Consider the following 12,056-nt stretch of genomic DNA (forward strand, 5'->3'; position numbering starts at 1 on the left):
ATTGCATACTGAAAGCATGTAGAGCTAAACAGTGCCTATTAGTCCACTCAAACAGATGTTATCTAAGTCAATACATAGTTTTGAAAATAACAGTCCATACTTAGATGCCAAATTTCTTTTTTTAGGCACTTGATTTCCAGGTGGTGGCTTAGGGTAGGGAGGACCATGGATAATGAGCATCGATTTGCCAGCTGAACATTAGACTCCTAGGTTAGACCCCACCCACATCCATGTAACTTCCATTAGGGACCCAGATGTGGGACTTTGAAAAGCACTCACCTTCCATTTAAGTCTTTCTCTCTTCCCACTGGGCTTCCATAACTTGAGGCTGCAGATCAGCACTGAGCTCTTCCACAATCACACCTGAAAGGGATCACCAAATGACACAGAAGCAACAAAAGAAGCTCTATATCCACTACTTGAGAACATGTCAAATCTCACAGTATTGCTTTCAAGTATTACACGTTATCACAATTACTATCTAACAAGTATTTCCTTTATTTACAGTTAATTTCTTGAATAAATCCAGTTGCATTATATAGGAATTGAAAAATCAGCCCCGTTTCCTCTATATTCTATTAGGTATGTTTAAAAAAACTTCTACATCTTCTGGTTGCCAGTCATTTACGGTAAATGAGATTTGAATTCCAGACTCTGGAGTGCAGCCATTTAGGATATGCAGCTTTGCAAAATTTTCCACAATGAAATCTCCAATGATTTGAAGGTACTTCACTTTACCCTAAAGCAATTTATTAGTGCAAAACCCTCTAAACTACTGACATATCTGGTCAAATTAAAACATGATAAATCTGATGATGGGATTATAGTCATTATGTTGTGGTGAGAAATGCATTTGGAGAAGCTGGTGTTTTTCATATCAGCAGCGTTCCTTACAGTCCAAAAATGAAATTACAAATGCTTTCAAGAGAAAGGAGGTGCCAGCTCAATGCACAGCTTTTGTGCAGTACAGGGTTGAGATTTGGAGTAGCATTAGTTGTTTTTGTGGAAAAAACCCAATAAGAAATACAAATGAGATATCTTGGAAAAGTACTAACAGAACATGATTTGCAGAATTGGGTCCTTTTACACTGAAAGTGTGTTACTTCTACAGCTGTATCTTTATAAACCTCCATGAAGGAATATCACATTCTACCTTTTGTAGACAGGAGTCCAGAAATGCAGTTTGTCTGTGAAAATTGAGATATCTGAGATTTGGGCAGCCAACAGCTTTCCGCTACCCAAAACAAAAAGTTACACCTGCCAGATGATGCAAGGAATTCAAGCTACTTCAAATTGGCTGAGCCACAGTAACTGCCTGGGTATATTCACCAGCCTACTGCAAGTTAAAATCAGTTTAACTTAGCCTACTATTAAAGGGGGTTATCCAAAATGTATTCTGTTGCCTTTGCTGCTACTACTTAATAACATACAGAAATAAATATCATAACTTGGAAGATGTATGGTATCTTGTCAATCTGCAGAACCTAAATTTGGTTTTTAGTTCAATTTCTGATCTTGTGTTTATATATAGGTGTCACATATTAACAACAAGTTGATAGAAGTCCCTAGTTACAAACTCTCTGGAATTTTGTTTGAAATCCAAATACAGAAATGCAAACAGATTCTATTGTAGCTTCAGCTCATATCTGATGTTTATCAAGTCTTGTATTTCCCACAGAGCTGAAAGCAAATCCCTTATTACTTGAAAGAACTTAAATACGCTTCACTTTCTCAGAAGCTATTTTCTGTCACTACTTCTGACAGTGCTGCCTCTGCTGGCTAATGCATTCTGTGATGGATCTTTAGAGAAGATTGCTTATTTTATTTTTTCAGGGGTTTCACTCACAAAGAAACATCCTTGTGTCTTTCAGAGACAAGGCTGTTCTGATTTACCCCTAAATACCTTTGCATCTGCAACAAAACCACGTCTTTTTTAGTGCAGAACTCAGGACTGCAGTAGGTGCAGTGTAGGATGTGCCTGCAGGGAACACATGAATCTACCAGCCTCAGTGCTTTTTGATGCCCATGTTCTCATGCTATCAGAGGCTCAAAAGGAGACAGTAGCTGAAAATTGAACCTTCAGATCGGCATTGCTCTCAATTCTCAACACAGCAGGGTAGGAGTTTCACAGGGTTTGTTTTATAGAGAATGTGGCCATACACACTTGAAATTTGGTGGTGTTTTCCATATCTTTCATAAGTCACAAGCTATGAAACAACTTTCTACCCTTCTGGCAGACCCATTTATACAAATTTCTGCCAGTCCACTCAGGGCTGCGTTGACTTACTCTACAGCCAAGTGCTGTCTTCAAGGACTTCCCAGCAGGAGAAGAAAGGTGGAGACATTATTAGATATGTCTCAAAAGTTTCACCTTCTCTCTGTCTGTTCTTTAGTGAAGTATGTCAGGCCCTACGTGTTAGGACCTTTTCCATGTCTCTCAGAGCTGGATTCTGCATGTGACAGGCAAAGGAAAATTAGATGAAATATCACTGAAATCAACAGCATATCAAGGTAAGAAAATCAAAATTAAATCTTACTGTGCAAGAGCACATTTCTGCACATGAAGCCTAAGATGAATAGCTGTTTGGAATTAAAGATACCTTTTTGTGGGCCAGCCTCGGTACATGGCCACAGAGAGGTGGTGTGGCATTCTTCTTGCTAGTACAGTTGCTGTGGTACAGCAACTCATCCCAAAGTCAGCATCAACATTGCCAAGATACTTCCAGACCCTGAATCAAAATGTTAAATCCTAAAACCTTGGGAAAGAAGTCTCAAGTCATAGCCACAGCCGAAATCTCAGAAATAAACCCTTGATTTAAAAGGAACATAGAACAAAGCACTGCACATTCAGGCACTTTTGGTATCCCACTAACCTAACAACCCACTGTAATGGGGTTAACCAATGCTTAGACAAATTCCACGGTTCTTCAGCTCAACTAATCTCTTCTGAAACCAGAAGGAATTGTTGTTTAATGCTCATCCAGTATCCCTGCTGTCTGAGGGAAAAGAAAGAGCAAAGTTTCCTCAGAACAGAAGACAACTATAAAAAAAATTACACCAGATTATCTGAGGGACCCCCAGTCTTTAGGCAGATCTTCAAAAAAATGCTAGAAGTCACTTACCCTAACTAGGTTTGCTTTTTTTCCTGGTATCTCCAGACCATTTTGAGCAGGGAAGAAAATAATTACTCCTCTCCAGATTATCAGACTTGTCCAGATAAGACAAATATTTTGTGTGATGCCCTATTGCAGAACTCAGCCATGCTATAATTAGCAGCAGTGAAGAATCAACTCCACAGCTGTCAGCACATCCATCTCTACTTTCCAAAGGGGTTTGTGATATGACTTAGAAAAATATGGACACGTAGGAATTCTGGGCAAGTTATTTCAATTCAATGGGAAATATTCCTCTAATAAGAATACCACAGTTCAGACCTTTGTAATACTTAGCTGTAGCAGGCCCAGTTTATAGCATCTAAGTATTAATTCTCAAAAAAAAAAAAAAAAAATCCATTGTTGCTTTAAAAGTTTTGCTCTATCTTTTACTGATGCTTTAACACACTTTTGACTGAACACAATCACTGACTTTTTTTTTAAAAAGTACTTTGAAAACTACACTGGAAGTAATATTTGCAAATACTATTTCAATGACTTCCCAAGGCAAGGAATTTCTTATTAGTGAACCTGAAGCCACTGGCTGGCTGGCGTGAAAGCAGAGAGTGGGGAAACTCTGAACTCTTTCTGTGCTAAGACAGTGCAGTGGCTGGTACACAACAGGGGACCACTGAACCAGGGCTTGGGTCTGATTCTTCTGAGCCTTGGGCATCATGCTCTCATTTTACCTGGGCAGTGTGGATGTGTTTCTCACAAGAACGACTCCTAACCTGCTTTGCCCAAGCAGATTGCAATGGAAATACAAGAGCAGTGGTACATCTAAAGCAAGGGTTGAACTGAAAGTAGGGAGCACCACAGCTCTACTGTCAGATATCACTGCAGCTTCACTGGTGTTGTTATGGAAATTCAGCTACACCCCATGTGAGAGCAAAGAAAAAGAGGGAAACAGGCTTTGTTACAAGGTCACACTTTTCCTGTGAAGGCCCCTTCCAGTAAACAGGATCTGTAAGTCTATACTATTTTATACATTACCGAGGTAAATAATCTTGAAAAATTTAAAGGAATATTTCTGTCCACTGATATCTTGATTGTTGTACTCAAAAATGTAAGCTTGTCAATCCCTGATTTCTGTAAGAGTAATTTCCAAGAAATATGTTTTGCCTCAAGCAACAGAGGCTCCAGATACACTTCTGGTTTAAAAGCAAATAATATGAAGCATCTAAAGCAACTTTCATCTATAACTGTTGCACTTTCTTCCATTGACACAAGCAGGAGTTCTGCCATTGACTAAAATCTCCAGCTTGATACAATTTTAGGCAGTAAATGATGTATAGTATTTTTTTAAGTCAAGGATAGCATTTTGGTCAGGGGTAGTAGAAATCTCTGAGCACAGTGGACACAAGAACATTATCACTATTCATGTCCAGCACATGAGATATCCTGATACAGTTTTGTGAGCATGGGTATTTGCTTTAAATATCTTTAATAAGGTCTGACTCAAATCTATTCAACTCCTAAGGAAAATCCCAGTGAGCATCATTTGGGTTTTACCTAAGACAGACAAAGGAGAAAGAAATAAAACCTAGAACTGTCAGCATTTCTACATGTTCTAGCTCACTATAATTTTTAAAACTTAATATAAAATGCTGATAAATATTCAGAATGTTGCCTGAACTCTTCTAGAACAGAGAAATACTAGTATGAATTGAAGTTTTACTATTCAAGGGATATTTCAAGGGATAGAGTGAGTCATCCAGGCTGCAATAACCAGATGTGGGCCAACTGGCTGAGACTGGTCCACAAAGCCGATGTAGAGTGTTAAATCTTACCCAGAATTATATTAAGTGATGGATAGAGCATTACTGGACTGAGCTGTTCTCACTGGTAAGAAAGAAAGTTAAACCTGTGGATTGGTTTAAATTCCAGGTGTCACTTCTTTGTTGTTAGAGCAGTTGCTGTCCTCTGAGAAATAATCTGCTCCTAAAATGTGTGATTCTGTGTTACCAGGAGAACACCACAGGTGTGCATGGTACTGTACAGGCAAGCATGAGAAACTGACTGTGGCAGAGAAGGCTGTGGTTTAAATTAGATATTAAACAGAATATTGGGAGCATGCAATAGTGAAAAAAGCAGGAAGAAGGGTTACATTTCATCAATGACGGGGCAGGCAACTAGACTGGGTTTTGGACTGGATCTCACTGCACGTCATTCTTCTTAACCTTACTTATTCTTCTGTGAAACTACAGAGGTAGTCTCTGATTCACACAGCCTGTGACTGCAGTGAGACAGACTCAACACACAGGTACCATGGGTGTGGGATAGATACCAGTGAGGGGTGCACTGAGGGCTCTCAGATTTTTACACGGAAACATTTGTGTGCAGAGTACAAGTGTGCCATATCCAAGCCTTGAGGCTCCTGCAGCATGTACACTTCTGTGCTGCCAGTGCTAAGTGCCCTGAAAAGATAAATGCTCAATGCCTGTGATCCCTGCAGTTATCCTTATGAGCTGGATTTCCAGTTTGGCTCAGCTTCTTGCAGTCCCAAAGAAAATGTGGCAAACAAGCAGTTAAGGACATTCAACTTTAGACCAAAATCCCCAGCTCCACACTGCCTGAATCAGAGCTTTTTCCAATCTTATAAAGTTTAATCATTCATTTCATTCAGGCCTTGACAGTGTGTTAGGGAAGTTACAAGACCAAGTAAAGGAAAAGAAAAAATAAGAGCAGAATAACACCTGTCTTTGCAGCTGGTCACCAGGCAGACCTTTAATGTGCTGCCTGCTGGGAAATAGGGATGGTCTCACGTTACACTGAGGCTTCAGCAAAGGATGGAGTTTGCAGAAAGGAATCCTGCAACTAAGGATGTGAGGCTTGGGCTTTAGCCAAAAACAATGGAGAGCATCATTAAATGAAAAGTTCCATAAGTTCAAATGCATTCAATCTCTGAACAACACACAGCTTTGTGATTTGAAAGAATTTTAAAAAGAAATTTAAATCATCACTGAAGAACTACCAGTTGTTTCTAATTTTGAAGAACAATCAGTATTTTACCCTTAACTACCACCAAATGCTTCCCAGAGTGACCATAGTCACCCATAAACAGACTGAATGTCTTCATTTAGGAAGAGCAGACCAACCCTGATAAAAGCCAATATGGTGCTTTGAAAATTGCTTTACTGCCTGAAGCAGAATTTCATCTTTCATAGGCTACATCAACCCTAATAAGTGGCACCAGTTTTGCTTTAAGTCACATCCTTAGAAGCTCATTGACTACAATTGAGAAGTCATTGAAGAAGAGTGATTCCACAAGATTAGTAAAAAAATATACATAATGGTATTAAAGTAGACATTTAGAGAGTATAATCTTAAGAATAGAAATGCTGCAACAAAAAGCAGTAGAATAAAATAAAATTTAAAAAATAGTAGTTGGACTGAAAATCCTAGAGCAGTGAAATCTGCATAGTTCTCCTTCTGAGGTGAAACAGTGGAAAAGTGAGGACAGGACTGCAAAATACCTAACAAAAAATGATCAAAGCACTACATAACCAGGGACTAAAATACATATTAGAAGCCAAAATGCCTTTTTTCCCATACTCTCAATAATACTTGACTGCTAGAAGGTATTAACAGGTGCTTAAGGAGCAGATCAGTAGTGACCTGCATTTTCAGCAGTGACCTCTAATTTCAGTTTCGTAGCACGAGACAAAGAAGAATCTCTTTTTCTGAGGGATCTAAAATATCTTGAACTCTTCCTAATTTTGGTAGGAAATGTGAGGACAGTAATCTCCCCTGATGAGGAAGTGAGAAGGGCGTATATTTCCTGTAAAATGTTGCTGAGAAATGAACTCCTGGAATTACAATTTCACAATTTTGGGAACATAACATTAAGGATTGAAGAAAGATATTTAAATGCTACAATATTTGAAAATTAACTCCTTGAATGAAGGAGAGTTTGAAAAAATAGTAAATATTTTAAGATCATACACAGATACAGTTTATACTGTATGTTCAAGTGAGGGATGGGGTTCACCTTAACAAGGGGTTTTGATTTGGAGGTTTTTTTATCTTCTGGCAGACAATAACAAACCTTTGGAAAACAAAAAATCCATAAATTGCATTTCAGCTCTTTGTTCTTAGGTTCATTACTAGAGATTTAATGACCTAAGATTCCTTTAATCTCTAATTTTATGATTCTATTAAACAAATTATAAATAAAAATTTCCTCTAGACATACAGAGGGAGGAAAAAATCACCAAAATATTGGAAAAGGATCCAGGTTTTCAGTCAGTTGAAACATCCCTAACTGGCTGGCATGTTTTGCTGCACTTATTACAGTGAATGCTGCCATCTGTTTCTTACTTCAAAAGAAATAGTCAAAACGATTAGCAAGCCAACAGAGAAGAAAGTCTTATCATGCATATAGAATATTTTAAAAAGCATAGTGTCCACTGGATCCCTATGGATAGAATATTTCTAGCCTTGACATGATGATTACTGGTAGAATAATATTCAACCATCTTCCATTTGTAATAATGGGACAAATAGAGATGAGATAATTTTGACTCCAGGTCTTCCATTTTCCACTTTAGGATTTGCCTTTTAAGGACCGTGGTGAGGGTGTTTGTGGTGAGCCAGGCTGTGCTCTGGATCACAGGTTGGTGGCCGAAGATAATTACAAGTTTGCCAATGTAAAACATTATCTTTAACAGCCCAAAGAGAAGTCTACAAACAACAAGGAAAGAGCATGAAGGAAAGCACACAGAATGTTAAGGTAAAGAAAAAGACACACAAGAGACAGAACACCCTTCCACTAGACAGCTAATGTATCATCAACAATGCCATCATCACAGCTGATCAAATATGCATCACACAAGCTATTTTCCTAATTGTTGAGCATCATAATGAATTGCTGATATTTCTGCACTTCGCCATTTAATTTCATCAACTGCTGCTTAACCTCATGACTGCAAAATTCACGCTTGCAAAACCAGTAATGTTTTTATAGACCCCTTGCCTATACATTAATATTGAACATTAATGTTCACTTCCTTGACTGCTTGCGGATTATTCAATCCATTACTGGTATGCTGTAATGGCAAACTTCCATATCAACCTTCATGGCCACAATCTGAAAAGCTAGGGAAAGGGAACTGTAGCAAACAAGGTGTGCAATAAACCATGGTAGCTGCTACAGTCGAGAAGTGACAATAGTGTAAGTATGAAATACAGGAGAGGATTTCACTCCCATGAAGCCTGTAATGTATGTTTCAATGCAGTGGAGAGTAGCAAGATTCATAACTTCTCTCAGCCTGCTCTTTTCCTATCTAACCAAAGGAATCCAAATCAGGATCTGTCTGAGATTAGGAGAAATAAGAGCTTTCTACTCTCTGTGTTTCCCACTGCTACAAGAAACAAAAATAATTTGCCACAAAACTGGTCTCGTGTAATCCATTTTTTTGCTTTGCTTCACAAAGGACTTTATTAATTCACGTTTATGCTTTGCTTTTTCTTCATATGTCAATAACAGTACCAATAGTATTTCCTGGTTTTACAGCTGCCTGAGTAACAGAAGCATGAGACACACAGGCCAGGGCTGAGGCACACCCACCAGTGACCCCTTCCTTCACTCCTATCTGTAGGCCATAGAAAGAAACAGGCAATTTTAGAAGGAAATATAAGCCAACATATTTTTTTTCCACAGAATGTCCAGGCTGTAGAGGCACCTGCTCTGTATTCAGAGATTAATACAGCAAGCAGGCAAATCAAACAGAAGACGACAGGGGTAGATGGCAATATATGTGGGGAAAAAAACCCCAAAACAACAAACAAACCACAAAACCCACGAGATGATTAACAAGTCATCCATAACCATTTGCTATCAGCACCTGTGGACCAACCACAAACCATAAAGAAGAAAGAACATACAAGCTTCAGACCAGATCAATAACCCTGTCTCAGCTTACAAATGTGACTGGTGACTGGAATTTGTGTTTTTCATTCACTTTCTTAGAAAAAAATTACAAAAAAAAAAAAAAAAAAAAGGAAGGTGTCTCCACACAGAGTGTAGGAAACAGGAGAATGGCCGTGAGCTGATGTGATAGCTGCTGGCTCTTGCAAACTTGAAAGGAAAACGTGAGAAAGTGCAAGAACAGCAAGACTTACATCACACAGGCAGAAGAGCTGTCTGTGCTATCACACTGGAGGATTCTACTGTAGCCAGGGATTCAGCACAGGTCTCAGGCAGATGGACCTTTGGAAATGCAGATAAGTTCAGAAGAGACACTTGAGCCTCTAAAAAGGATGTAAAAAAGTAGGGGAATTCAATAAACTCCTCTGTGAGCATTGGCGACTAGTACACAGGCTTGATTTGTTTTAGGTAACTGTGCACTAGGATGTTTCTTAACCTAAAAAACAAAACCAAACAAAAAAAAAAAAAAAAAAACCCAAAAAAAACTATAGCTTGGACAGAGATATCTTTTTCTTCTAGAAGTGCTATCATTCTCCTGCCATCTTCTGCCAAGAGGGAACATTTAACTGTTATCAATAGGCAAATCTGAAGTTGGACAGAGCTGCCTAAATCCACTTGTCACAAATATGTCTACTGTGTTACCAGGACTGTTTTTTGATAACTGAATTGGAAACTAGCCTATTCATTCTGTATAATAAACAGCAAGTGCTGGAGGGTATTTAACATGCAAAGGCTACACACCACAGATTGCCATGCTCACTACATGACAGCCACCGAGGAAACTCGTTGGACACAGACTCCACATTCCTCATGGAAGGGAAGAAATGTCATTTAAGGTAATGTGTACAACTGGTCAAATCAGTGCTGACAAATACATTTGCTGACAACTTCAGCCCTTTTTCCAATTACCAGCTGTTTGCAAACAGACTACTGCTGTGTTTGTTATTGTAATTGTAGGACAAACAATTGAAATGCGTGAGCCAAAGCTCCAAACTCTCATTGACTTCACTGGGCTATGGGAAAGGGCTGGAGATGAACAAACCTCATGCAAAGAATTTGTGAAATATCCACTTGGACTCTTTCCCACTTTTTATTTATGCTGTGTAACTAGTCATTCACATCATATCAATTTTTTTCTTCCAGACTACATACATGAAATCTTTCAATTAATAATTTAATAGCAAATAATTTTTACATCTGAATGAATAACCATACTCACATGAGACTAAAAAATTGTGACGAGCAGTCATCATCCAAATGTTTGTGGCAGTACAAACATCCATGAGTGGTTGATACCAAAAGGCTGCAGTAAGCCTGGGACGAGCCATGGCAGCACTTACAAGCATAGTAGTAGTCCATTCATGAAGTTACTGATAGATCATTAGTCTGAAGCAAGAGTAGTCTCAGAACCAACTGCCCTGCAAGCTGATACACTCACTCAAGGCTGAAATCACCAACTAATCTGTCCTTCCCATGAATAAAGAGGAAATCAAACACTGGGATTAAACATGTAGCTGCTTCATTTTTCAGGACCTGGAATTATATAGCCTGCCTCTACAGGGAGAAGTTGTTGTCTTTATAATTCAGCCCCGTTTGTCTGTTATGGTGAACAATAGTAATAACATATCTGTTCCAAAGTACTCTAGGAAAAATTCTTCAGAGGATTTGCCATTCAATAGTGAGATTATGACACACTTACCTTTACAGAATAACATCCTCTTTTCCTAATCCAACTGGCTTTTAATAGATTTATTGGAAGACTCATGAGACATGTCAGATACAGTAGAATATCATAACCTGATCCTTAGCTTCTTCTAAGTATGTTAAGCAGTATGGATCCTACTTGTGCCTCTCAACTGAACATATCAAAAAGTTTATCCTTTATATTCAAGCCTGTTTTCATATATTCTCTTTCTTTCCTCTTCATAGAGTAATTTTTGTCCACCTTGGCCTTCAGCTATCAAATAGTGGATGCTAAGCCTAGATTCTTATAACCAAGTCATCATGGAGCAATCAATCTTTTTAATGGGGCACAGAACAACATAAACTACAGACTGTATGTTGCAGAATTGCCACCTACCAGTGCTACATGCATGTGGAAATTTTGGACAATGTCTTTTTTTCCCCTGAAATTACTTCTCATGGAACATGCCCAGTGCAGATCAGATATCCCAATTATTTGAATGTTGTCTTGAATTGAAATCCTTTTTCAAGAAACACCCCCTCAAAGGCACTTTAACAACCAAGAAATTAATGAATGATTGGTTGAAGCTCTGAGCAACAAGATGACAGCTTGTGGCACATTACAAAAATGTTTTCCATCTCTTGATTGCCTTATTTATTTTCGAAGTATTGAATTATAATGTTTACTACAAGGAGTATATAAACACAATAAAACCTGCCATCTTTTAACATAATAAAGAAGCTCAAACCATATATATGTGCCCTGTGATTCACAATAATTTGTTCCTTCTTGATACTATATCTTGATAGCAGCAGTTAATGAACGTGGAGAAGATAACATTGGTTTGAGTGTTCAGTGTGACACACAAACATTGCTGTAAATGATCCTAAAAGCTCATGGAAAAGGGAACTGGCAAATATAACATAGGGTATGATGAGCTGAGCCAAGAATGTGAGTTTGGACTGTTTCCATTGCGGTTTTCACTTCAGAGTAATTTGTATGATTTGGAAAGCCAGCAATATAACTCTGTGTATGGATGGGTTATTTGAGGTAACATCTATGTTTTAAGGATGGGGTATTTTTATAGCCATGGACCAAAATGAGGTCACATGCTACAGCTACCTAGAGGTAGGAAGACAGAGAATCCACTGTTTTTAATTTCTCACATTATCTTGTACCGTACAGAGACATGTATTTTACTGTTCTTAAAATACATAGCTATTAATATGCTAATGGCACCATGAGCAAAACAGCACAGCCTAATAAAACATCTTTTTAGCAGAAATATTAA

General features: G+C 38.3%; 1 protein-coding gene across 1 annotated transcript in view; it reads right to left on the reverse strand.

Moving 5' to 3' along the window:
• IRS1 (insulin receptor substrate 1) overlaps nt 1–12,056 on the reverse strand; it is a 312,856-nt gene that overhangs the window by 49,504 nt on the left and 251,296 nt on the right. The window contains exon 4 of the transcript XR_007205688.1: nt 280–363. The gene's annotated coding sequence lies outside the window, so the exon portion shown is untranslated. The remainder of the gene's footprint in view (nt 1–279; nt 364–12,056) is intronic.

Source organism: Corvus hawaiiensis, chromosome 10 (assembly GCF_020740725.1).
Source record: "Corvus hawaiiensis isolate bCorHaw1 chromosome 10, bCorHaw1.pri.cur, whole genome shotgun sequence".
Classification (NCBI taxonomy): domain Eukaryota; kingdom Metazoa; phylum Chordata; class Aves; order Passeriformes; family Corvidae; genus Corvus; species Corvus hawaiiensis.